A 19,612-nucleotide genomic window follows, 5' to 3' on the forward strand; every position below is an offset into this window, starting at 1 on the left:
GTGCTTACCCTCGTTCTTTAAACGGCGCTATCTTGAATAGTTTAGCTAAAGCGAGTCTCAATGACCTCATTTTAGGCAAGCTCGCACGGGCCCCGCAGGGATTCGCAGCTCGACTTACCCTACGTCGCAAGACATGCATATGATAATTATGTGCGCATATTTTAATAGGTGCGATCATACCAGCACTAATGAACCGGATCCCATCAGAACTCCGCAGTTAAGCGTGCTTGGGCGAGAGTAGTACTAGGATGGGTGACCTCTTGGGAAGTCCTCGTGTTGCACCTCTTTTTTTTTTTTTTTTTACGTCGTGCTTGCCCTCGTTCTTTAAACGGTGCTATCTTGAATAGTTTAGCTAAAGCGAGTCTCAATGACCTTATTTTAGGCAAGCTCGCACGGGCCCGCAGGGATTCGCAGCTCGACTTACCCTACGTCGCAAGACATGCATATGATAATTATGTGCGCATATTATAATAGGTGTGATTATACCAGCACTAATGCAACGGATCCCATCAGAACTCCGCAGTTAAGCGTGCTTGGGCGAGAGTAGTACTAGGATGGGTGACTTCCTGGGAAGTCCTCGTGTTGCACCTCTTTTTTTTTTTTTTTTTTTTTACGTCGTGCTTACCCTCGTTCTTTAAACGGCGCTATCTTGCACAGTTTAGTTAAAGCGAGTCTCAATGACCTGATTTTAGGCAAGCTCCCACGGGCCCCGCAGGGATTTGCAACTCGACTTACCCTACGTCGCGAGACATGCATATGATAATTATGTGCGCATATTTTAATAGGTGCGATCATACCAGCACTAATGCACCGGATCCCATCAGAACTCCGCAGTTAAGCGTGCTTGGGCGAGAGTAGTACTAGGATGGGTGACCTCCTGGGAAGTCCTCTTGTTGCACCTCTTTTTTTTTTTTTTTTTTTACGTCGTGCTTACCCTCGTTCTTTAAACGGCGCTATCTTGAATAGTTTAGCTAAAGCGAGTCTCAATGACCTCATTTTAGGCAAGCTCGCACGGGCCCCGCAGGGATTCGCAGCTCGACTTACCCTACGTCGCAAGACATGCATATGATAATTATGTGCGCATATTATAATAGGTGCGATCATACCAGCACTAATGCACCGGATCCCATCAGAACTCCGCAGTTAAGCGTGCTTGGGCGAGAGTAGTACTAGGATGGGTGACCTCCTGGGAAGTCCTCGTGTTGCACCTCTTTTTTTTTTTTTTTTTTTTTTTTTTTACGTCGTGCTTGCCCTCGTTCTTTAAACGGCGCTATCTTGAATAGTTTAGCTAAAGCGAGTCTCAATGACCTTATTTTAGGCAAGCTCGCACGGGCCCGCAGGGATTCGCAGCTCGACTAACCCTACGTCGCAAGACATGCATATGATAATTATGTGCGCATATTATAATAGGTGCGATCATACTAGCACTAATGCACCGGATCCCATCAGAACTCCGCAGTTAAGCGTGCTTGGGCGAGAGTAGTACTAGGATGGGTGACCTCCTGGGAAGTCCTCGTGTTGCACCTCTTTTTTTTTTTACGTCGTGCTTACCCTCGTTCTTTAAACGGCGCTATCTTGCACAGTTTAGTTAAAGCGAGTCTCAATGACCTGATTTTAGGCAAGCTCCCACGGGCCCCGCAGGGATTTGCAACTCGACTTACCCTACGTCGCGAGACATGCATATGATAATTATGTGCGCATATTTTAATAGGTGCGATCATACCAGCACTAATGCACCGGATCCCATCAGAACTCCGCAGTTAAGCGTGCTTGGGCGAGAGTAGTACTAGGATGGGTGACCTCCTGGGAAGTCCTCGTGTTGCACCTCTTTTTTTTTTTTTTTTTTTTTTTTTTACGTCGTGCTTACCCTCGTTCTTTAAACGGCGCTATCTTGCACAGTTTAGTTAAAGCGAGTCTCAATGACCTGATTTTAGGCAAGCTCCCACGGGCCCCGCAGGGATTTGCAACTCGACTTACCCTACGTCGCGAGACATGCATATGATAATTATGTGCGCATATTTTAATAGGTGCGATCATAACAGCACTAATGCACCGGATCCCATCAGAACTCCGCAGTTAAGCGTGCTTGGGCGAGAGTAGTACTAGGATGGGTGACCTCCTGGGAAGTCCTCGTGTTGCACCTCTTTTTTTTTTTTTTTTTTTTTTTTTTTTTTTTTTTTTTTACGTCGTGCTTACCCTCGTTCTTTAAACGGCGCTATCTTGCACAGTTTTGTTAAAGCGATACTCAATGACCTGATTTTAGGCAAGCTCCCATGGGCCCCGCAGGGATTTGCAACTCGACTTACCCTACGTCGCGAGACATGCATATGATAATTATGTGCGCATATTTTAATAGGTGCGATCATACCAGCACTAATTCACCAGATCCCATCAGAACTCCGCAGTTAAGCATGCTTGGGCGAGAGTAGTACTAGGATGGGTGACCTCCTGGGAAGTCCTCGTGTTGCACCTCTTTTTTTTTTTTTTTTTTTTTTTTTTTTTTTTTACGTCGTGCTTACCCTCGTTCTTTAAACGGCGCTATCTTGCACAGTTTTGTTAAAGCGAGTCTCAATGACCTGATTCTAGGCAAGCTCCCACGGGCCCCGCAAGGATTTGCAACTCGACTTACCCTACGTCGCGAGACATGCATATGTTAATTATGTGCGCATATTTTAATAGGTGCGATCATACCAGCACTAATTCACCGGATCCCATCAGAACTCCGCAGTTAAACGTGCTTGGGCGAGAGTAGTACTAGGATGGGTGACCTCCTGGGAAGTCCTCGTGTTGCACCTCTTTTTTTTTTTACGTCGTGCTTACCCTCGTTCTTTAAACGGCGCTATCTTGCACAGTTTAGTTAAAGCGAGTCTCAATGACCTGATTTTAGGCAAGCTCCCACGGGCCCCGCAGGGATTTGCAACTCGACTTACCCTACGTCGCGAGACATGCATATGATAATTATGTGCGCATATTTTAATAGGTGCGATCATACCAGCACTAATGCACCGGATCCCATCAGAACTCCGCAGTTAAGCGTGCTTGGGCGAGAGTAGTACTAGGATGGGTGACCTCCTGGGAAGTCCTCGTGTTGCACCTCTTTTTTTTTTTTTTTTTTTTTTACGTCGTGCTTACCCTCGTTCTTTAAACGGCGCTATCTTGCACAGTTTAGTTAAAGCGAGTCTCAATGACCTGATTTTAGGCAAGCTCCCACGGGCCCCGCAGGGATTTGCAACTCGACTTACCCTACGTCGCGAGACATGCATATGATAATTATGTGCGCATATTTTAATAGGTGCGATCATAACAGCACTAATGCACCGAATCCCATCAGAACTCCGCAGTTAAGCGTGCTTGGGCGAGAGTAGTACTAGGATGGGTGACCTCCTGGGAAGTCCTCGTGTTGCACCTCTTTTTTTTTTTTTTTTTTTTTTTTTTTTTTTTTTTTTACGTCGTGCTTACCCTCGTTCTTTAAACGGCGCTATCTTGCACAGTTTTGTTAAAGCGATACTCAATGACCTGATTTTAGGCAAGCTCCCACGGGCCCCGCAGGGATTTGCAACTCGACTTACCCTACGTCGCGAGACATGCATATGATAATTATGTGCGCATATTTTAATAGGTGCGATCATACCAGCACTAATTCACCAGATCCCATCAGAACTCCGCAGTTAAGCATGCTTGGGCGAGAGTAGTACTAGGATGGGTGACATCCTGGGAAGTCCTCGTGTTGCACCTCTTTTTTTTTTTTTTTTTTTTTTTTTTTTTTTTTTTTTTTTACGTCGTGCTTACCCTCGTTCTTTAAACGGCGCTATCTTGCACAGTTTTGTTAAAGCGAGTCTCAATGACCTGATTCTAGGCAAGCTCCCACGGGCCCCGCAAGGATTTGCAACTCGACTTACCCTACGTCGCGAGACATGCATATGTTAATTATGTGCGCATATTTTAATAGGTGCGATCATACCAGCACTAATTCACCGGATCCCATCAGAACTCCGCAGTTAAACGTGCTTGGGCGAGAGTAGTACTAGGATGGGTGACCTCCTGGGAAGTCCTCGTGTTGCACCTCTTTTTTTTTTTTTTTTTTTTTTTTTTTTTTTTTTTTTTTTTTTTTTTTTTTTTTTTTTTTTTTTTACGTCGTTCTTACCCTCGTTCTTTAAACGGCGCTATCTTGAATAGTTTAGCTAAAGCGAGTCTCAATGACCTCATTTTAGGCAAGCTCGCACGGGCCCCGCAGGGATTCGCAGCTCGACTTACCCTACGTCGAAAGACATGCATATGATAATTATGTGCGCATATTATAATAGGTGTGATCATACCAGCACTAATGCACCGGATCCCATCAGAACTCCGCAGTTAAGCGTGCTTGGGCGAGAGTAGTACTAGGATGGGTGACCTCCTGGGAAGTCCTCGTGTTGCACCTCTTTTTTTTTTTTTTTTTTTTTTTTACGTCGTGCTTACCCTCGTTCTTTAAACGGCGCTATCTTGCACAGTTTAGTTAAAGCGAGTCTCAATGACCTGATTTTAGGCAAGCTCCCACGGGCCCCGCAGGGATTTGCAACTCGACTTACCCTACGTCGCGAGACATGCATATGATAATTATGTGCGCATATTTTAATAGGTGCGATCATACCAGCACTAATGCACCGGATCCCATCAGAACTCCGCAGTTAAGCGTGCTTAGGCGAGAGTAGTACTAGGATGGGTGACCTCCTGGGAAATCCTCGTTTTGCACCTCTTTTTTTTTTTTTTTTTTTTTTTTACGTCGTGCTTACCCTCGTTCTTTAAACGGCGCTATCTTGCACAGTTTAGTTAAAGCGAGTCTCAATGACCTGATTTTAGGCAAGCTCCCACGGGCCCCGCAGGGATTTGCAACTCGACTTACCCTACGTCGCGAGACATGCATATGATAATTATGTGCGCATATTTTAATAGGTGCGATCATAACAGCACTAATGCACCGGATCCCATCAGAACTCCGCAGTTAAGCGTGCTTGGGCGAGAGTAGTACTAGGATGGGTGACCTCCTGGGAAGTCCTCGTGTTGCACCTCTTTTTTTTTTTTTTTTTTTTTTTTTTTTTTTTTTTTTTTTTTTTTTTTTTTTTTTTTTTTTTTACGTCGTGCTTACCCTCGTTCTTTAAACGGCGCTATCTTGCACAGTTTTGTTAAAGCGATACTCAATGACCTGATTTTAGGCAAGCTCCCACGGGCCCCGCAGGGATTTGCAACTCGACTTACCCTACGTCGCGAGACATGCATATGATAATTATGTGCGCATATTTTAATAGGTGCGATCATACCAGCACTAATTCACCAGATCCCATCAGAACTCCGCAGTTAAGCATGCTTGGGCGAGAGTAGTACTAGGATGGGTGACCTCCTGGGAAGTCCTCGTGTTGCACCTCTTTTTTTTTTTTTTTTACGTCGTGCTTACCCTCGTTCTTTAAACGGCGCTATCTTGCACAGTTTTGTTAAAGCGAGTCTCAATGACCTGATTCTAGGCAAGCTCCCACGGGCCCCGCAAGGATTTGCAACTCGACTTACCCTACGTCGCGAGACATGCATATGTTAATTATGTGCGCATATTTTAATAGGTGCGATCATACCAGCACTAATTCACCGGATCCCATCAGAACTCCGCAGTTAAACGTGCTTGGGCGAGAGTAGTACTAGGATGGGTGACCTCCTGGGAAGTCCTCGTGTTGCACCTCTTTTTTTTTTTACGTCGTGCTTACCCTCGTTCTTTAAACGGCGCTATCTTGCACAGTTTAGTTAAAGCGAGTCTCAATGACCTGATTTTAGGCAAGCTCCCACGGGCCCCGCAGGGATTTGCAACTCGACTTACCCTACGTCGCGAGACATGCATATGATAATTATGTGCGCATATTTTAATAGGTGCGATCATACCAGCACTAATGCACCGGATCCCATCAGAACTCTGCAGTTAAGCGTGCTTGGGCGAGAGTAGTACTAGGATGGGTGACCTCCTGGGAAGTCCTCGTGTTGCACCTCTTTTTTTTTTTTTTTTTTTTTTTTACGTCGTGCTTACCCTCGTTCTTTAAACGGCGCTATCTTGCACAGTTTAGTTAAAGCGAGTCTCAATGACCTGATTTTAGGCAAGCTCCCACGGGCCCCGCAGGGATTTGCAACTCGACTTACCCTACGTCGCGAGACATGCATATGATAATTATGTGCGCATATTTTAATAGGTGCGATCATAACAGCACTAATGCACCGAATCCCATCAGAACTCCGCAGTTAAGCGTGCTTGGGCGAGAGTAGTACTAGGATGGGTGACCTCCTGGGAAGTCCTCGTGTTGCACCTCTTTTTTTTTTTTTTTTTTTTTTTTTTTTTTTTTTTTACGTCGTGCTTACCCTCGTTCTTTGAACGGCGCTATCTTGCACAGTTTTGTTAAAGCGATACTCAATGACCTGATTTTAGGCAAGCTCCCACGGGCCCCGCAGGGATTTGCAACTCGACTTACCCTACGTCGCGAGACATGCATATGATAATTATGTGCGCATATTTTAATAGGTGCGATCATACCAGCACTAATTCACCAGATCCCATCAGAACTCCGCAGTTAAGCATGCTTGGGCGAGAGTAGTACTAGGATGGGTGACCTCCTGGGAAGTCCTCGTGTTGCACCTCTTTTTTTTTTTTTTTTTTTTTTTTTTTTTTTTACGTCGTGCTTACCCTCGTTCTTTAAACGGCGCTATCTTGCACAGTTTTGTTAAAGCGAGTCTCAATGACCTGATTCTAGGCAAGCTCCCACGGGCCCCGCAAGGATTTGCAACTCGACTTACCCTACGTCGCGAGACATGCATATGTTAATTATGTGCGCATATTTTAATAGGTGCGATCATACCAGCACTAATTCACCGGATCCCATCAGAACTCCGCAGTTAAACGTGCTTGGGCGAGAGTAGTACTAGGATGGGTGACCTCCTGGGAAGTCCTCGTGTTGCACCTCTTTTTTTTTTTTTTTTTTTTTTTTTTACGTCGTTCTTACCCTCGTTCTTTAAACGGCGCTATCTTGAATAGTTTAGCTAAAGCGAGTCTCAATGACCTCATTTTAGGCAAGCTCGCACGGGCCCCGCAGGGATTCGCAGCTCGACTTACCCTACGTCGCAAGACATGCATATGATAATTATGTGCGCATATTATAATAGGTGTGATCATACCAGCACTAATGCACCGGATCCCATCAGAACTCCGCAGTTAAGCGTGCTTGGGCGAGAGTAGTACTAGGATGGGTGACCTCCTGGGAAGTCCTCGTGTTGCACCTCTTTTTTTTTTTTTTTTTTTTTTTTTACGTCGTGCTTACCCTCGTTCTTTAAACGGCGCTATCTTGAATAGTTTAGCTAAAGCGAGTCTCAATGACCTCATTTTAGGCAAGCTCGCACGGGCCCCGCAGGGATTCGCAGCTCGACTTACCCTACGTCGCAAGACATGCATATGATAATTATGTGCGCATATTTTAATAGGTGCGATCATACCAGCACTAATGAACCGGATCCCATCAGAACTCCGCAGTTAAGCGTGCTTGGGCGAGAGTAGTACTAGGATGGGTGACCTCCTGGGAAGTCCTCGTGTTGCACCTCTTTTTTTTTTTCTTTTTTTTTTTTTTTTTTTTTTTTACGTCGTGCTTGCCCTCGTTCTTTAAACGGTGCTATCTTGAATAGTTTAGCTAAAGCGAGTCTCAATGACCTTATTTTAGGCAAGCTCGCACGGGCCCGCAGGGATTCGCAGCTCGACTTACCCTACGTCGCAAGACATGCATATGATAATTATGTGCGCATATTATAATAGGTGTGATCATACCAGCACTAATGCAACGGATCCCATCAGAACTCCGCAGTTAAGCGTGCTTGGGCGAGAGTAGTACTAGGATGGGTGACTTCCTGGGAAGTCCTCGTGTTGCACCTCTTTTTTTTTTTTTTTTTTTTTTTACGTCGTGCTTACCCTCGTTCTTTAAACGGCGCTATCTTGCACAGTTTAGTTAAAGCGAGTCTCAATGACCTGATTTTAGGCAAGCTCCCACGGGCCCCGCAGGGATTTGCAACTAGACTTACCCTACGTCGCGAGACATGCATATGATAATTATGTGCGCATATTTTAATAGGTGCGATCATACCAGCACTAATGCACCGGATCCCATCAGAACTCCGCAGTTAAGCGTGCTTGGGCGAGAGTAGTACTAGGATGGGTGACCTCCTGGGAAGTCCTCGTGTTGCACCTCTTTTTTTTTTTTTTTTTTTTACGTCGTGCTTACCCTCGTTCTTTAAACGGCGCTATCTTGAATAGTTTAGCTAAAGCGAGTCTCAATGACCTCATTTTAGGCAAGCTCGCACGGGCCCCGCAGGGATTCGCAGCTCGACTTACCCTACGTCGCAAGACATGCATATGATAATTATGTGCGCATATTATAATAGGTGCGATCATACCAGCACTAATGCACCGGATCCCATCAGAACTCCGCAGTTAAGCGTGCTTGGGCGAGAGTAGTACTAGGATGGGTGACCTCCTGGGAAGTCCTCGTGTTGCACCTCTTTTTTTTTTTACGTCGTGCTTACCCTCGTTCTTTAAACGGCGCTATCTTGCACAGTTTAGTTAAAGCGAGTCTCAATGACCTGATTTTAGGCAAGCTCCCACGGGCCCCGCAGGGATTTGCAACTCGACTTACCCTACGTCGCGAGACATGCATATGATAATTATGTGCGCATATTTTAATAGGTGCGATCATACCAGCACTAATGCACCGGATCCCTTTAGAACTCCGCAGTTAAGCGTGCTTGGGCGAGAGTAGTACTAGGATGGGTGACCTCCTGGGAAGTCCTCGTGTTGCACCTCTTTTTTTTTTTTTTTTTTTTTTTTTACGTCGTGCTTACCCTCGTTCTTTAAACGGCGCTATCTTGAATAGTTTAGCTAAAGCGAGTCTCAATGACCTCATTTTAGGCAAGCTCGCACGGGCCCCGCAGGGATTCGCAGCTCGACTTACCCTACGTCGCAAGACATGCATATGATAATTATGTGCGCATATTTTAATAGGTGCGATCATACCAGCACTAATGAACCGGATCCCATCAGAACTCCGCAGTTAAGCGTGCTTGGGCGAGAGTAGTACTAGGATGGGTGACCTCCTGGGATGTCCTCGTGTTGCACCTCTTTTTTTTTTTTTTTTTTTACGTCGTGCTTGCCCTCGTTCTTTAAACGGTGCTATCTTGAATAGTTTAGCTAAAGCGAGTCTCAATGACCTTATTTTAGGCAAGCTCGCACGGGCCCGCAGGGATTCGCAGCTCGACTTACCCTACGTCGCAAGACATGCATATGATAATTATGTGCGCATATTATAATAGGTGTGATCATACCAGCACTAATGCAACGGATCCCATCAGAACTCCGCAGTTAAGCGTGCTTGGGCGAGAGTAGTACTAGGATGGGTGACTTCCTGGGAAGTCCTCGTGTTGCACCTCTTTTTTTTTTTTTTTTTTTTTTACGTCGTGCTTACCCTCGTTCTTTAAACGGCGCTATCTTGCACAGTTTAGTTAAAGCGAGTCTCAATGACCTGATTTTAGCCAAGCTCCCACGGGCCCCGCAGGGATTTGCAACTCGACTTACCCTACGTCGCGAGACATGCATATGATAATTATGTGCGCATATTTTAATAGGTGCGATCATACCAGCACTAATGCACCGGATCCCATCAGAACTCCGCAGTTAAGCGTGCTTGGGCGAGAGTAGTACTAGGATGGGTGAACTCCTGGGAAGTCCTCGTGTTGCACCTCTTTTTTTTTTTTTTTTTTACGTCGTGCTTACCCTCGTTCTTTAAACGGCGCTATCTTGAATAGTTTAGCTAAAGCGAGTCTCAATGACCTCATTTTAGGCAAGCTCGCACGGGCCCCGCAGGGATTCGCAGCTCGACTTACCCTACGTCGCAAGACATGCATATGATAATTATGTGCGCATGTTATAATAGGTGCGATCATACCAGCACTAATGCACCGGATCCCATCAGAACTCCGCAGTTAAGCGTGCTTGGGCGAGAGTAGTACTAGGATGGGTGACCTCCTGGGAAGTCCTCGTGTTGCACCTCTTTTTTTTTTTTTTTTTTTTTTTACGTCGTGCTTGCCCTCGTTCTTTAAACGGCGCTATCTTGAATAGTTTAGCTAAAGCGAGTCTCAATGACCTTATTTTAGGCAAGCTCGCACGGGCCCGCAGGGATTCGCAGCTCGACTTACCCTACGTCGCAAGACATGCATATGATAATTATGTGCGCATATTATAATAGGTGCGATCATACCAGCACTAATGAACCGGATCCCATCAGAACTCCGCAGTTAAGCGTGCTTGGGCGAGAGTAGTACTAGGATGGGTGACCTCCTGGGAAGTCCTCGTGTTGCACCTCTTTTTTTTTTTACGTCGTGCTTACCCTCGTTCTTTAAACGGCGCTATCTTGCACAGTTTAGTTAAAGCGAGTCTCAATGACCTAATTTTAGGCAAGCTCCCACGGGCCCCGCAGGGATTTGCAACTCGACTTACCCTACGTCGCGAGACATGCATATGATAATTATGTGCGCATATTTTAATAGGTGCGATCATACCAGCACTAATGCATCGGATCCCATCAGAACTCCGCAGTTAAGCGTGCTTGGGCGAGAGTAGTACTAGGATGGGTGACCTCCTGGGAAGTCCTCGTGTTGCACCTCTTTTTTTTTTTTTTTTTTTACGTCGTGCTTACCCTCGTTCTTTAAACGGCGCTATCTTGAATAGTTTAGCTAAAGCGAGTCTCAATGACCTCATTTTAGGCAAGCTCGCACGGGCCCCGCAGGGATTCGCAGCTCGACTTACCCTACGTCGCAAGACATGCATATGATAATTATGTGCGCATATTATAATAGGTGCGATCATACCAGCACTAATGCACCGGATCCCATCAGAACTCCGCAGTTAAGCGTGCTTGGGCGAGAGTAGTACTAGGATGGGTGACCTCCTGGGAAGTCCTCGTGTTGCACCTCTTTTTTTTTTTACGTCGTGCTTACCCTCGTTCTTTAAACGGCGCTATCTTGCACAGTTTAGTTAAAGCGAGTCTCAATGACCTGATTTTAGGCAAGCTCCCACGGGCCCCGCAGGGATTTGCAACTCGACTTACCCTACGTCGCGAGACATGCATATGATAATTATGTGCGCATATTTTAATAGGTGCGATCATACCAGCACTAATGCACCGGATCCCTTTAGAACTCCGCAGTTAAGCGTGCTTGGGCGAGAGTAGTACTAGGATGGGTGACCTCCTGGGAAGTCCTCGTGTTGCACCTCTTTTTTTTTTTTTTTTTTTTTTTTTTACGTCGTGCTTACCCTCGTTCTTTAAACGGCGCTATCTTGAATAGTTTAGCTAAAGCGAGTCTCAATGACCTCATTTTAGGCAAGCTCGCACGGGCCCCGCAGGGATTCGCAGCTCGACTTACCCTACGTCGCAAGACATGCATATGATAATTATGTGCGCATATTTTAATAGGTGCGATCATACCAGCACTAATGAACCGGATCCCATCAGAACTCCGCAGTTAAGCGTGCTTGGGCGAGAGTAGTACTAGGATGGGTGACCTCCTGGGATGTCCTCGTGTTGCACCTCTTTTTTTTTTTTTTTTTTTACGTCGTGCTTGCCCTCGTTCTTTAAACGGTGCTATCTTGAATAGTTTAGCTAAAGCGAGTCTCAATGACCTTATTTTAGGCAAGCTCGCACGGGCCCGCAGGGATTCGCAGCTCGACTTACCCTACGTCGCAAGACATGCATATGATAATTATGTGCGCATATTATAATAGGTGTGATCATACCAGCACTAATGCAACGGATCCCATCAGAACTCCGCAGTTAAGCGTGCTTGGGCGAGAGTAGTACTAGGATGGGTGACTTCCTGGGAAGTCCTCGTGTTGCACCTCTTTTTTTTTTTTTTTTTTTTTTACGTCGTGCTTACCCTCGTTCTTTAAACGGCGCTATCTTGCACAGTTTAGTTAAAGCGAGTCTCAATGACCTGATTTTAGCCAAGCTCCCACGGGCCCCGCAGGGATTTGCAACTCGACTTACCCTACGTCGCGAGACATGCATATGATAATTATGTGCGCATATTTTAATAGGTGCGATCATACCAGCACTAATGCACCGGATCCCATCAGAACTCCGCAGTTAAGCGTGCTTGGGCGAGAGTAGTACTAGGATGGGTGAACTCCTGGGAAGTCCTCGTGTTGCACCTCTTTTTTTTTTTTTTTTTTACGTCGTGCTTACCCTCGTTCTTTAAACGGCGCTATCTTGAATAGTTTAGCTAAAGCGAGTCTCAATGACCTCATTTTAGGCAAGCTCGCACGGGCCCCGCAGGGATTCGCAGCTCGACTTACCCTACGTCGCAAGACATGCATATGATAATTATGTGCGCATGTTATAATAGGTGCGATCATACCAGCACTAATGCACCGGATCCCATCAGAACTCCGCAGTTAAGCGTGCTTGGGCGAGAGTAGTACTAGGATGGGTGACCTCCTGGGAAGTCCTCGTGTTGCACCTCTTTTTTTTTTTTTTTTTTTTTTTACGTCGTGCTTGCCCTCGTTCTTTAAACGGCGCTATCTTGAATAGTTTAGCTAAAGCGAGTCTCAATGACCTTATTTTAGGCAAGCTCGCACGGGCCCGCAGGGATTCGCAGCTCGACTTACCCTACGTCGCAAGACATGCATATGATAATTATGTGCGCATATTATAATAGGTGCGATCATACAAGCACTAATGAACCGGATCCCATCAGAACTCCGCAGTTAAGCGTGCTTGGGCGAGAGTAGTACTAGGATGGGTGACCTCCTGGGAAGTCCTCGTGTTGCACCTCTTTTTTTTTTTACGTCGTGCTTACCCTCGTTCTTTAAACGGCGCTATCTTGCACAGTTTAGTTAAAGCGAGTCTCAATGACCTAATTTTAGGCAAGCTCCCACGGGCCCCGCAGGGATTTGCAACTCGACTTACCCTACGTCGCGAGACATGCATATGATAATTATGTGCGCATATTTTAATAGGTGCGATCATACCAGCACTAATGCACCGGATCCCATCAGAACTCCGCAGTTAAGCGTGCTTGGGCGAGAGTAGTACTAGGATGGGTGACCTCCTGGGAAGTCCTCGTGTTGCACCTCTTTTTTTTTTTTTTTTTTTTTTTTTACGTCGTGCTTACCCTCGTTCTTTAAACGGCGCTATCTTGCACAGTTTAGTTAAAGCGAGTCTCAATGACCTGATTTTAGGCAAGCTCCCACGGGCCCCGCAGGGATTTGCAACTCGACTTGCCCTACGTCGCGAGACATGCATATGATAATTATGTGCGCATATTTTAATAGGTGCGATCATAACAGCACTAATGCACCGGATCCCATCAGAACTCCGCAGTTAAGCGTGCTTGGGCGAGAGTAGTACTTGGATGGGTGACCTCCTGGGAAGTCCTCGTGTTGCACCTCTTTTTTTTTTTTTTTTTTTTTTTTTTTTTTTTTTTTTTACGTCGTGCTTACCCTCGTTCTTTAAACGGCGCTATCTTGCACAGTTTTGTTAAAGCGATACTCAATGACCTGATTTTAGGCAAGCTCCCACGGGCCCCGCAGGGATTTGCAACTCGACTTACCCTACGTCGCGAGACATGCATATGATAATTATGTGCGCATATTTTAATAGGTGCGATCATACCAGCACTAATTCACCAGATCCCATCAGAACTCCGCAGTTAAGCATGCTTGGGCGAGAGTAGTACTAGGATGGGTGATCTCCTGGGAAGTCCTCGTGTTGCACCTCTTTTTTTTTTTTTTTTTTTTTTTTTTTTTTTTTTTTTTTTTTTTTTTTTTTTTTTTTTTTTTTTTTACGTCGTGCTTACCCTCGTTCTTTAAACGGCGCTATCTTGCACAGTTTTGTTAAAGCGAGTCTCAATGACCTGATTTTAGGCAAGCTCCCACGGGCACCGCAGGGATTTGCAACTCGACTTACCCTACGTCGCGAGACATGCATATGATAATTATGTGCGCATATTTTAATAGGTGCGATCATACCAGCAATAATTCACCGGATCCCATCAGAACTCCGCAGTTAAACGTGCTTGGGCGAGAGTAGTACTAGGATGGGTGACCTCCTGGGAAGTCCTCGTGTTGCACCTCTTTTTTTTTTTTTTTTTTTTTTTTTTTTTTTTTTTTTTTTTTTTTTTTTTTTACGTCGTGCTTGCCCTCGTTCTTTAAACGGCGCTATCTTGAATAGTTTAGCTAAAGCGAGTCTCAATGACCTCATTTTAGGCAAGCTCGCACGGGCCCCGCAGGGATTCGCAGCTCGACTTACCCTACGTCGCAAGACATGCATATGATAATTATGTGCGCATATTATAATAGGTGTGATCATACCAGCACTAATGCACCGGATCCCATCAGAACTCCGCAGTTAAGCGTGCTTGGGCGAGAGTAGTACTAGGATGGGTGACCTCCTGGGAAGTCCTCGTGTTGCACCTCTTTTTTTTTTTTTTTTTTTTTTTTTTTTTTTTACGTCGTGCTTACCCTCGTTCTTTAAACGGCGCTATCTTGAATAGTTTAGCTAAAGCGAGTCTCAATGACCTCATTTTAGGCAAGCTCGCACGGGCCCCGCAGGGATTCGCAGCTCGACTTACCCTACGTCGCAAGACATGCATATGATAATTATGTGCGCATATTTTAATAGGTGCGATCATACCAGCACTAATGAACCGGATCCCATCAGAACTCCGCAGTTAAGCGTGCTTGGGCGAGAGTAGTACTAGGATGGGTGACCTCCTGGGAAGTCCTCGTGTTGCACCTCTTTTTTTTTTTTTTTTTTTTACGTCGTGCTTGCCCTCGTTCTTTAAACGGTGCTATCTTGAATAGTTTAGCTAAAGCGAGTCTCAATGACCTTATTTTAGGCAAGCTCGCACGGGCCCGCAGGGATTCGCAGCTCGACTTACCCTACGTCGCAAGACATGCATATGATAATTATGTGCGCATATTATAATAGGTGTGATCATACCAGCACTAATGCAACGGATCCTATCAGAACTCCGCAGTTAAGCGTGCTTGGGCGAGAGTAGTACTAGGATGGGTGACTTCCTGGGAAGTCCTCGTGTTGCACCTCTTTTTTTTTTTTTTTTTTTTTTTTACGTCGTGCTTACCCTCGTTCTTTAAACGGCGCTATCTTGCACAGTTTAGTTAAAGCGAGTCTCAATGACCTGATTTTAGGCAAGCTCCCACGGGCCCCGCAGGGATTTGCAACTCGACTTACCCTACGTCGCGAGACATGCATATGATAATTATGTGCGCATATTTTAATAGGTGCGATCATACCAGCACTAATTCACCAGATCCCATCAGAACTCCGCAGTTAAGCATGCTTGGGCGAGAGTAGTACTAGGATGGGTGACCTCCTGGGAAGTCCTCGTGTTGCACCTCTTTTTTTTTTTTTTTTTTTACGTCGTGCTTACCCTCGTTCTTTAAACGGCGCTATCTTGCACAGTTTTGTTAAAGCGAGTCTCAATGACCTGATTCTAGGCAAGCTCCCACGGGCCCCGCAAGGATTTGCAACTCGACTTACCCTACGTCGCGAGACATGCATATGTTAATTATGTGCGCATATTTTAATAGGTGCGATCATACCAGCACTAATTCACCGGATCCCATCAGAACTCCGCAGTTAAACGTGCTTGGGCGAGAGTAGTACTAGGATGGGTGACCTCCTGGGAAGTCCTCGTGTTGCACCTCTTTTTTTTTTTTTTTTTTTTTTTTTTTTTTTTTTTTTTTTTTTTTTTTTTTTTTTTACGTCGTTCTTACCCTCGTTCTTTAAACGGCGCTATCTTGAATAGTTTAGCTAAAGCGAGTCTCAATGACCTCATTTTAGGCAAGCTCGCACGGGCCCCGCAGGGATTCGCAGCTCGACTTACCCTACGTCGCAAGACATGCATATGATAATTATGTGCGCATATTATAATAGGTGTGATCATACTAGCACTAATGCACCGGATCCCATCAGAACTCCGCAGTTAAGCGTGCTTGGGCGAGAGTAGTACTAGGATGGGTGACCTCCTGGGAAGTCCTCGTGTTGCACCTCTTTTTTTTTTTTTTTTTACGTCGTGCTTACCCTCGTTCTTTAAACGGCGCTATCTTGAATAGTTTAGCTAAAGCGAGTCTCAATGACCTCATTTTAGGCAAGCTCGCACGGGCCCCGCAGGGATTCGCAGCTCGACTTACCCTACGTCGCAAGACATGCATATGATAATTATGTGCGCATATTTTAATAGGTGCGATCATACCAGCACTAATGAACCGGATCCCATCAGAACTCCGCAGTTAAGCGTGCTTGGGCGAGAGTAGTACTAGGATGGGTGACCTCCTGGGAAGTCCTCGTGTTGCACCTCTTTTTTTTTTTTTTTTTTTTTTTTACGTCGTGCTTGCCCTCGTTCTTTAAACGGTGCTATCTTGAATAGTTTAGCTAAAGCGAGTCTCAATGACCTTATTTTAGGCAAGCTCGCACGGGCCCGCAGGGATTCGCAGCTCGACTTACCCTACGTCGCAAGACATGCATATGATAATTATGTGCGCATATTATAATAGGTGTGATCATACCAGCACTAATGCAACGGATCCCATCAGAACTCCGCAGTTAAGCGTGCTTGGGCGAGAGTAGTACTAGAATGGGTGACTTCCTGGGAAGTCCTCGTGTTGCACCTCTTTTTTTTTTTTTTTTTTTTTTTACGTCGTGCTTACCCTCGTTCTTTAAACGGCGCTATCTTGCACAGTTTAGTTAAAGCGAGTCTCAATGACCTGATTTTAGACAAGCTCCCACGGGCCCCGCAGGGATTTGCAACTCGACTTACCCTACGTCGCGAGACATGCATATGATAATTATGTGCGCATATTTTAATAGGTGCGATCATACCAGCACTAATGCACCGGATCCCATCAGAACTCCGCAGTTAAGCGTGCTTGGGCGAGAGTAGTACTAGGATGGGTGACCTCCTGGGAAGTCCTCGTGTTGCACCTCTTTTTTTTTTTTTTTTTTACGTCGTGCTTACCCTCGTTCTTTAAACGGCGCTATCTTGCACAGTTTTGTTAAAGCGAGTCTCAATGACCTGATTCTAGGCAAGCTCCCACGGGCCCCGCAAGGATTTGCAACTCGACTTACCCTACGTCGCGAGACATGCATATGTTAATTATGTGCGCATATTTTAATAGGTGCGATCATACCAGCACTAATTCACCGGATCCCATCAGAACTCCGCAGTTAAACGTGCTTGGGCGAGAGTAGTACTAGGATGGGTGACCTCCTGGGAAGTCCTCGTGTTGCACCTCTTTTTTTTTTTTTTTTTTTTTTTTTTTTTTTTTTTTTTTTACGTCGTGCTTACCCTCGTTCTTTAAACGGCGCTATCTTGAATAGTTTAGCTAAAGCGAGTCTCAATGACCTCATTTTAGGCAAGTTCGCACGGGCCCCGCAGGGTTTCGCAACTCGACTTACCCTACGTCGCGAGACATGCATATGATAATTATGTGCGCATATTTTAATAGGTGCGATCATACCAGCACTAATGCACCGGATCCCATTAGAACTCCGCAGTTAAGCGTGCTTGGGCGAGAGTAGTACTAGGATGGGTGACCTCCTGGGAAGTTCTCGTGTTGCACCTCTTTTTTTTTTTTTTTTTTTTTTTTTTTTACGTCGTGCTTACCCTCGTTCTTTAAACGGCGCTATCTTGAATAGTTTAGCTAAAGCGAGTCTCAATGACCTCATTTTAGGCAAGCTCGCACGGGCCCCGCAGGGATTCGCAGCTCGACTTACCCTACGTCGCAAGACATGCATATGATAATTATGTGCGCATATTATAATAGGTGCGATCATACCAGCACTAATGCACCGGATCCCATCAGAACTCCGCAGTTAAGCGTGCTTGGGCGAGAGTAGTACTAGGATGGGTGACCTCCTGGGAAGTCCTCGTGTTGCACCTCTTTTTTTTTTTTTTTTTTTTTTACGTCGTGCTTGCCCTCGTTCTTTAAACGGCGCTATCTTGAATAGTTTAGCTAAAGCGAGTCTCAATGACCTTATTTTAGGCAAGCTCGCACGGGCCCGCAGGGATTCGCAGCTCGACTTACCCTACGTCGCAAGACATGCATATGATAATTATGTGCGCATATTATAATAGGTGCGATCATACCAGCACTAATGCAACGGATCCCATCAGAACTCCGCAGTTAAGCGTGCTTGGGCGAGAGTAGTACTAGGATGGGTGACCTCCTGGGAAGTCCTCGTGTTGCACCTCTTTTTTTTTTTTTTTTTTTTTTACGTCGTGCTTACCCTCGTTCTTTAAACGGCGCTATCTTGCACAGTTTAGTTAAAGCGAGTCTCAATGACCTGATTTTAGGCAAGCTCCCACGGGCCCCGCAGGGATTTGCAACTCGAGTTACCCTACGTCGCGAGACATGCATATGACAATTATGTGCGCATATTTTAATAGGTGCGATCATACCAGCACTAATGCACCGGATCCCATCAGAACTCCGCAGTTAAGCGCGCTTGGGCGAGAGTAGTACTAGGATGGGTGACCTCCTGGGAAGTCCTCGTGTTGCACCTCTTTTTTTTTATTTATTTATTTTATTTTATTTTTTTTTTACGTCGTGCTTACCCTCGTTCTTTAAACGGCGCTATCTTGCACAGTTTTGTTAAAGCGAGTCTCAATGACCTGATTTTAGGCAAACTCCCACGGGCCCCGCAAGGATTTGCAACTCGACTTACCCTACGTCGCGAGACATGCATATGATAATTATGTGCGCATATTTTAATAGGTGCGATCATACCAGCACTAATTCACCGGATCCCATCAGAACTCCGCAGTTAAACGTGCTTGGGCGAGAGTAGTAGTAGGATGGGTGACTTCCTGGGAAGTCCTCGTGTTGCACCTCTTTTTTTTTTTTTTTTTTTTTTACGTCGTGCTTACCCTCGTTCTTTAAACGGCGCTATCTTGCACAGTTTTGTTAAAGCGAGTCTCAATGACCTGATTTTAGGCAAGCTCCCACGGGCCCCGCAGGGATTTGCAACTCGAGTTACCCTACGTCGCGAGACATGCATATGACAATTATGTGCGCATATTTTAATAGGTGCGATCATACCAGCACTAATGCACCGGATCCCATCAGAACTCCGCAGTTAAGCGCGCTTGGGCGAGAGTAGTACTAGGATGGGTGACCTCCTGGGAAGTCCTCGTGTTGCACCTCTTTTTGTTTATTTATTTATTTTATTTTATTTTTTTTTTACGTCGTGCTTACCCTCGTTCTTTAAACGGCGCTATCTTGCACAGTTTAGTTAAAGCGAGTCTCATTGACCTGATTTTAGGCAAGCTCCCACGGGCCCCGCAGGGATTTGCAACTCGAGTTACCCTACGTCGCGAGACATGCATATGATAATTATGTGCGCATATTTTAATAGGTGTGATCATACCCGCACTAATGCACCGGATCCCATCAGAACTCCGCAGTTAAGCGTGCTTGGGCGAGAGTAGTACTAGGATGGGTGACCTCCTGGGAAGTCCTCGTGTTGCACCTCTTTTTTTTTTTTTTTTT

General features: G+C 45.5%; 61 non-coding genes and 1 pseudogene across 61 annotated transcripts; all 62 read left to right on the forward strand.

Moving 5' to 3' along the window:
* Positions 1–166: 166 nt before the first annotated feature.
* Positions 167–285, forward strand: LOC148559679 (5S ribosomal RNA). The gene has a single exon (XR_015889956.1). It is a non-coding gene; the product is annotated as a 5S ribosomal RNA (ribosomal RNA).
* A 187-nt stretch (positions 286–472) lies between these two features.
* On the forward strand, positions 473–591 carry LOC148559680 (5S ribosomal RNA). The gene has a single exon (XR_015891345.1). It is a non-coding gene; the product is annotated as a 5S ribosomal RNA (ribosomal RNA).
* A 192-nt stretch (positions 592–783) lies between these two features.
* Positions 784–902, forward strand: LOC148559681 (5S ribosomal RNA). The gene has a single exon (XR_015890220.1). It is a non-coding gene; the product is annotated as a 5S ribosomal RNA (ribosomal RNA).
* A 190-nt stretch (positions 903–1,092) lies between these two features.
* Positions 1,093–1,211, forward strand: LOC148559682 (5S ribosomal RNA). The gene has a single exon (XR_015888111.1). It is a non-coding gene; the product is annotated as a 5S ribosomal RNA (ribosomal RNA).
* Positions 1,212–1,408: 197 nt separating this feature from the next.
* Positions 1,409–1,527, forward strand: LOC148559683 (5S ribosomal RNA). Its single transcript, XR_015889359.1, has one exon. It is a non-coding gene; the product is annotated as a 5S ribosomal RNA (ribosomal RNA).
* A 182-nt stretch (positions 1,528–1,709) lies between these two features.
* Positions 1,710–1,828, forward strand: LOC148559684 (5S ribosomal RNA). Its single transcript, XR_015888122.1, has one exon. It is a non-coding gene; the product is annotated as a 5S ribosomal RNA (ribosomal RNA).
* A 197-nt stretch (positions 1,829–2,025) lies between these two features.
* LOC148559685 (5S ribosomal RNA) lies at positions 2,026–2,144 on the forward strand. The gene has a single exon (XR_015890247.1). It is a non-coding gene; the product is annotated as a 5S ribosomal RNA (ribosomal RNA).
* Positions 2,145–2,354: 210 nt separating this feature from the next.
* LOC148559686 (5S ribosomal RNA) lies at positions 2,355–2,473 on the forward strand. The gene has a single exon (XR_015891247.1). It is a non-coding gene; the product is annotated as a 5S ribosomal RNA (ribosomal RNA).
* Positions 2,474–2,677: 204 nt separating this feature from the next.
* Positions 2,678–2,796, forward strand: LOC148559687 (5S ribosomal RNA). The gene has a single exon (XR_015889631.1). It is a non-coding gene; the product is annotated as a 5S ribosomal RNA (ribosomal RNA).
* A 182-nt stretch (positions 2,797–2,978) lies between these two features.
* On the forward strand, positions 2,979–3,097 carry LOC148559688 (5S ribosomal RNA). Its single transcript, XR_015888133.1, has one exon. It is a non-coding gene; the product is annotated as a 5S ribosomal RNA (ribosomal RNA).
* A 193-nt stretch (positions 3,098–3,290) lies between these two features.
* Positions 3,291–3,409, forward strand: LOC148559689 (5S ribosomal RNA). The gene has a single exon (XR_015891461.1). It is a non-coding gene; the product is annotated as a 5S ribosomal RNA (ribosomal RNA).
* A 208-nt stretch (positions 3,410–3,617) lies between these two features.
* On the forward strand, positions 3,618–3,736 carry LOC148559690 (5S ribosomal RNA; annotated as a pseudogene).
* A 211-nt stretch (positions 3,737–3,947) lies between these two features.
* LOC148559691 (5S ribosomal RNA) lies at positions 3,948–4,066 on the forward strand. The gene has a single exon (XR_015889632.1). It is a non-coding gene; the product is annotated as a 5S ribosomal RNA (ribosomal RNA).
* Positions 4,067–4,302: 236 nt separating this feature from the next.
* On the forward strand, positions 4,303–4,421 carry LOC148559692 (5S ribosomal RNA). The gene has a single exon (XR_015888824.1). It is a non-coding gene; the product is annotated as a 5S ribosomal RNA (ribosomal RNA).
* Positions 4,422–4,616: 195 nt separating this feature from the next.
* LOC148559693 (5S ribosomal RNA) lies at positions 4,617–4,735 on the forward strand. The gene has a single exon (XR_015890604.1). It is a non-coding gene; the product is annotated as a 5S ribosomal RNA (ribosomal RNA).
* Positions 4,736–4,930: 195 nt separating this feature from the next.
* On the forward strand, positions 4,931–5,049 carry LOC148559694 (5S ribosomal RNA). Its single transcript, XR_015890248.1, has one exon. It is a non-coding gene; the product is annotated as a 5S ribosomal RNA (ribosomal RNA).
* Positions 5,050–5,283: 234 nt separating this feature from the next.
* LOC148559695 (5S ribosomal RNA) lies at positions 5,284–5,402 on the forward strand. Its single transcript, XR_015891248.1, has one exon. It is a non-coding gene; the product is annotated as a 5S ribosomal RNA (ribosomal RNA).
* Positions 5,403–5,589: 187 nt separating this feature from the next.
* On the forward strand, positions 5,590–5,708 carry LOC148559696 (5S ribosomal RNA). The gene has a single exon (XR_015889633.1). It is a non-coding gene; the product is annotated as a 5S ribosomal RNA (ribosomal RNA).
* A 182-nt stretch (positions 5,709–5,890) lies between these two features.
* LOC148559697 (5S ribosomal RNA) lies at positions 5,891–6,009 on the forward strand. The gene has a single exon (XR_015889394.1). It is a non-coding gene; the product is annotated as a 5S ribosomal RNA (ribosomal RNA).
* Positions 6,010–6,204: 195 nt separating this feature from the next.
* Positions 6,205–6,323, forward strand: LOC148559698 (5S ribosomal RNA). Its single transcript, XR_015891462.1, has one exon. It is a non-coding gene; the product is annotated as a 5S ribosomal RNA (ribosomal RNA).
* Positions 6,324–6,530: 207 nt separating this feature from the next.
* LOC148559699 (5S ribosomal RNA) lies at positions 6,531–6,649 on the forward strand. The gene has a single exon (XR_015891249.1). It is a non-coding gene; the product is annotated as a 5S ribosomal RNA (ribosomal RNA).
* Positions 6,650–6,852: 203 nt separating this feature from the next.
* Positions 6,853–6,971, forward strand: LOC148559700 (5S ribosomal RNA). The gene has a single exon (XR_015889634.1). It is a non-coding gene; the product is annotated as a 5S ribosomal RNA (ribosomal RNA).
* Positions 6,972–7,168: 197 nt separating this feature from the next.
* LOC148559701 (5S ribosomal RNA) lies at positions 7,169–7,287 on the forward strand. Its single transcript, XR_015888825.1, has one exon. It is a non-coding gene; the product is annotated as a 5S ribosomal RNA (ribosomal RNA).
* A 196-nt stretch (positions 7,288–7,483) lies between these two features.
* Positions 7,484–7,602, forward strand: LOC148559702 (5S ribosomal RNA). Its single transcript, XR_015889830.1, has one exon. It is a non-coding gene; the product is annotated as a 5S ribosomal RNA (ribosomal RNA).
* A 206-nt stretch (positions 7,603–7,808) lies between these two features.
* On the forward strand, positions 7,809–7,927 carry LOC148559703 (5S ribosomal RNA). The gene has a single exon (XR_015891045.1). It is a non-coding gene; the product is annotated as a 5S ribosomal RNA (ribosomal RNA).
* A 194-nt stretch (positions 7,928–8,121) lies between these two features.
* On the forward strand, positions 8,122–8,240 carry LOC148559704 (5S ribosomal RNA). Its single transcript, XR_015888144.1, has one exon. It is a non-coding gene; the product is annotated as a 5S ribosomal RNA (ribosomal RNA).
* Positions 8,241–8,431: 191 nt separating this feature from the next.
* On the forward strand, positions 8,432–8,550 carry LOC148559705 (5S ribosomal RNA). Its single transcript, XR_015888155.1, has one exon. It is a non-coding gene; the product is annotated as a 5S ribosomal RNA (ribosomal RNA).
* A 182-nt stretch (positions 8,551–8,732) lies between these two features.
* Positions 8,733–8,851, forward strand: LOC148559706 (5S ribosomal RNA). Its single transcript, XR_015889777.1, has one exon. It is a non-coding gene; the product is annotated as a 5S ribosomal RNA (ribosomal RNA).
* A 196-nt stretch (positions 8,852–9,047) lies between these two features.
* LOC148559707 (5S ribosomal RNA) lies at positions 9,048–9,166 on the forward strand. The gene has a single exon (XR_015891147.1). It is a non-coding gene; the product is annotated as a 5S ribosomal RNA (ribosomal RNA).
* Positions 9,167–9,355: 189 nt separating this feature from the next.
* Positions 9,356–9,474, forward strand: LOC148559708 (5S ribosomal RNA). The gene has a single exon (XR_015891046.1). It is a non-coding gene; the product is annotated as a 5S ribosomal RNA (ribosomal RNA).
* Positions 9,475–9,667: 193 nt separating this feature from the next.
* LOC148559709 (5S ribosomal RNA) lies at positions 9,668–9,786 on the forward strand. The gene has a single exon (XR_015890554.1). It is a non-coding gene; the product is annotated as a 5S ribosomal RNA (ribosomal RNA).
* Positions 9,787–9,975: 189 nt separating this feature from the next.
* LOC148559710 (5S ribosomal RNA) lies at positions 9,976–10,094 on the forward strand. Its single transcript, XR_015888166.1, has one exon. It is a non-coding gene; the product is annotated as a 5S ribosomal RNA (ribosomal RNA).
* A 193-nt stretch (positions 10,095–10,287) lies between these two features.
* Positions 10,288–10,406, forward strand: LOC148559711 (5S ribosomal RNA). Its single transcript, XR_015889831.1, has one exon. It is a non-coding gene; the product is annotated as a 5S ribosomal RNA (ribosomal RNA).
* A 182-nt stretch (positions 10,407–10,588) lies between these two features.
* LOC148559712 (5S ribosomal RNA) lies at positions 10,589–10,707 on the forward strand. The gene has a single exon (XR_015889735.1). It is a non-coding gene; the product is annotated as a 5S ribosomal RNA (ribosomal RNA).
* A 190-nt stretch (positions 10,708–10,897) lies between these two features.
* LOC148559713 (5S ribosomal RNA) lies at positions 10,898–11,016 on the forward strand. Its single transcript, XR_015888177.1, has one exon. It is a non-coding gene; the product is annotated as a 5S ribosomal RNA (ribosomal RNA).
* A 182-nt stretch (positions 11,017–11,198) lies between these two features.
* On the forward strand, positions 11,199–11,317 carry LOC148559714 (5S ribosomal RNA). Its single transcript, XR_015889778.1, has one exon. It is a non-coding gene; the product is annotated as a 5S ribosomal RNA (ribosomal RNA).
* A 197-nt stretch (positions 11,318–11,514) lies between these two features.
* On the forward strand, positions 11,515–11,633 carry LOC148559715 (5S ribosomal RNA). Its single transcript, XR_015891148.1, has one exon. It is a non-coding gene; the product is annotated as a 5S ribosomal RNA (ribosomal RNA).
* Positions 11,634–11,822: 189 nt separating this feature from the next.
* Positions 11,823–11,941, forward strand: LOC148559716 (5S ribosomal RNA). Its single transcript, XR_015891047.1, has one exon. It is a non-coding gene; the product is annotated as a 5S ribosomal RNA (ribosomal RNA).
* Positions 11,942–12,134: 193 nt separating this feature from the next.
* Positions 12,135–12,253, forward strand: LOC148559717 (5S ribosomal RNA). Its single transcript, XR_015890555.1, has one exon. It is a non-coding gene; the product is annotated as a 5S ribosomal RNA (ribosomal RNA).
* A 189-nt stretch (positions 12,254–12,442) lies between these two features.
* On the forward strand, positions 12,443–12,561 carry LOC148559718 (5S ribosomal RNA). The gene has a single exon (XR_015888188.1). It is a non-coding gene; the product is annotated as a 5S ribosomal RNA (ribosomal RNA).
* Positions 12,562–12,754: 193 nt separating this feature from the next.
* On the forward strand, positions 12,755–12,873 carry LOC148559719 (5S ribosomal RNA). The gene has a single exon (XR_015891320.1). It is a non-coding gene; the product is annotated as a 5S ribosomal RNA (ribosomal RNA).
* A 182-nt stretch (positions 12,874–13,055) lies between these two features.
* On the forward strand, positions 13,056–13,174 carry LOC148559720 (5S ribosomal RNA). The gene has a single exon (XR_015888199.1). It is a non-coding gene; the product is annotated as a 5S ribosomal RNA (ribosomal RNA).
* A 196-nt stretch (positions 13,175–13,370) lies between these two features.
* Positions 13,371–13,489, forward strand: LOC148559721 (5S ribosomal RNA). Its single transcript, XR_015890301.1, has one exon. It is a non-coding gene; the product is annotated as a 5S ribosomal RNA (ribosomal RNA).
* A 209-nt stretch (positions 13,490–13,698) lies between these two features.
* LOC148559722 (5S ribosomal RNA) lies at positions 13,699–13,817 on the forward strand. The gene has a single exon (XR_015891705.1). It is a non-coding gene; the product is annotated as a 5S ribosomal RNA (ribosomal RNA).
* Positions 13,818–14,054: 237 nt separating this feature from the next.
* LOC148559723 (5S ribosomal RNA) lies at positions 14,055–14,173 on the forward strand. Its single transcript, XR_015890696.1, has one exon. It is a non-coding gene; the product is annotated as a 5S ribosomal RNA (ribosomal RNA).
* A 223-nt stretch (positions 14,174–14,396) lies between these two features.
* On the forward strand, positions 14,397–14,515 carry LOC148559724 (5S ribosomal RNA). The gene has a single exon (XR_015888826.1). It is a non-coding gene; the product is annotated as a 5S ribosomal RNA (ribosomal RNA).
* Positions 14,516–14,718: 203 nt separating this feature from the next.
* LOC148559725 (5S ribosomal RNA) lies at positions 14,719–14,837 on the forward strand. Its single transcript, XR_015889832.1, has one exon. It is a non-coding gene; the product is annotated as a 5S ribosomal RNA (ribosomal RNA).
* Positions 14,838–15,027: 190 nt separating this feature from the next.
* On the forward strand, positions 15,028–15,146 carry LOC148559726 (5S ribosomal RNA). The gene has a single exon (XR_015891722.1). It is a non-coding gene; the product is annotated as a 5S ribosomal RNA (ribosomal RNA).
* A 195-nt stretch (positions 15,147–15,341) lies between these two features.
* On the forward strand, positions 15,342–15,460 carry LOC148559727 (5S ribosomal RNA). Its single transcript, XR_015891250.1, has one exon. It is a non-coding gene; the product is annotated as a 5S ribosomal RNA (ribosomal RNA).
* Positions 15,461–15,650: 190 nt separating this feature from the next.
* On the forward strand, positions 15,651–15,769 carry LOC148559728 (5S ribosomal RNA). Its single transcript, XR_015889635.1, has one exon. It is a non-coding gene; the product is annotated as a 5S ribosomal RNA (ribosomal RNA).
* Positions 15,770–15,996: 227 nt separating this feature from the next.
* LOC148559729 (5S ribosomal RNA) lies at positions 15,997–16,115 on the forward strand. Its single transcript, XR_015889810.1, has one exon. It is a non-coding gene; the product is annotated as a 5S ribosomal RNA (ribosomal RNA).
* A 188-nt stretch (positions 16,116–16,303) lies between these two features.
* On the forward strand, positions 16,304–16,422 carry LOC148559730 (5S ribosomal RNA). Its single transcript, XR_015889833.1, has one exon. It is a non-coding gene; the product is annotated as a 5S ribosomal RNA (ribosomal RNA).
* A 194-nt stretch (positions 16,423–16,616) lies between these two features.
* LOC148559731 (5S ribosomal RNA) lies at positions 16,617–16,735 on the forward strand. Its single transcript, XR_015891313.1, has one exon. It is a non-coding gene; the product is annotated as a 5S ribosomal RNA (ribosomal RNA).
* Positions 16,736–16,929: 194 nt separating this feature from the next.
* On the forward strand, positions 16,930–17,048 carry LOC148559732 (5S ribosomal RNA). Its single transcript, XR_015888210.1, has one exon. It is a non-coding gene; the product is annotated as a 5S ribosomal RNA (ribosomal RNA).
* Positions 17,049–17,237: 189 nt separating this feature from the next.
* LOC148559733 (5S ribosomal RNA) lies at positions 17,238–17,356 on the forward strand. Its single transcript, XR_015889636.1, has one exon. It is a non-coding gene; the product is annotated as a 5S ribosomal RNA (ribosomal RNA).
* Positions 17,357–17,567: 211 nt separating this feature from the next.
* Positions 17,568–17,686, forward strand: LOC148559734 (5S ribosomal RNA). Its single transcript, XR_015889551.1, has one exon. It is a non-coding gene; the product is annotated as a 5S ribosomal RNA (ribosomal RNA).
* Positions 17,687–17,885: 199 nt separating this feature from the next.
* Positions 17,886–18,004, forward strand: LOC148559735 (5S ribosomal RNA). Its single transcript, XR_015888222.1, has one exon. It is a non-coding gene; the product is annotated as a 5S ribosomal RNA (ribosomal RNA).
* Positions 18,005–18,196: 192 nt separating this feature from the next.
* On the forward strand, positions 18,197–18,315 carry LOC148559736 (5S ribosomal RNA). Its single transcript, XR_015889914.1, has one exon. It is a non-coding gene; the product is annotated as a 5S ribosomal RNA (ribosomal RNA).
* Positions 18,316–18,508: 193 nt separating this feature from the next.
* Positions 18,509–18,627, forward strand: LOC148559737 (5S ribosomal RNA). Its single transcript, XR_015889705.1, has one exon. It is a non-coding gene; the product is annotated as a 5S ribosomal RNA (ribosomal RNA).
* A 209-nt stretch (positions 18,628–18,836) lies between these two features.
* On the forward strand, positions 18,837–18,955 carry LOC148559738 (5S ribosomal RNA). The gene has a single exon (XR_015891024.1). It is a non-coding gene; the product is annotated as a 5S ribosomal RNA (ribosomal RNA).
* Positions 18,956–19,148: 193 nt separating this feature from the next.
* Positions 19,149–19,267, forward strand: LOC148559739 (5S ribosomal RNA). Its single transcript, XR_015889706.1, has one exon. It is a non-coding gene; the product is annotated as a 5S ribosomal RNA (ribosomal RNA).
* Positions 19,268–19,476: 209 nt separating this feature from the next.
* Positions 19,477–19,595, forward strand: LOC148559740 (5S ribosomal RNA). The gene has a single exon (XR_015889448.1). It is a non-coding gene; the product is annotated as a 5S ribosomal RNA (ribosomal RNA).
* The last annotated feature ends 17 nt before the right edge of the window (positions 19,596–19,612 follow it).

This window comes from Arachis ipaensis, chromosome B6 (assembly GCF_059453495.1).
Source record: "Arachis ipaensis isolate K30076 ecotype BB chromosome B6, ASM5945349v1, whole genome shotgun sequence".
Taxonomy (NCBI): Eukaryota; Viridiplantae; Streptophyta; class Magnoliopsida; order Fabales; family Fabaceae; genus Arachis; species Arachis ipaensis.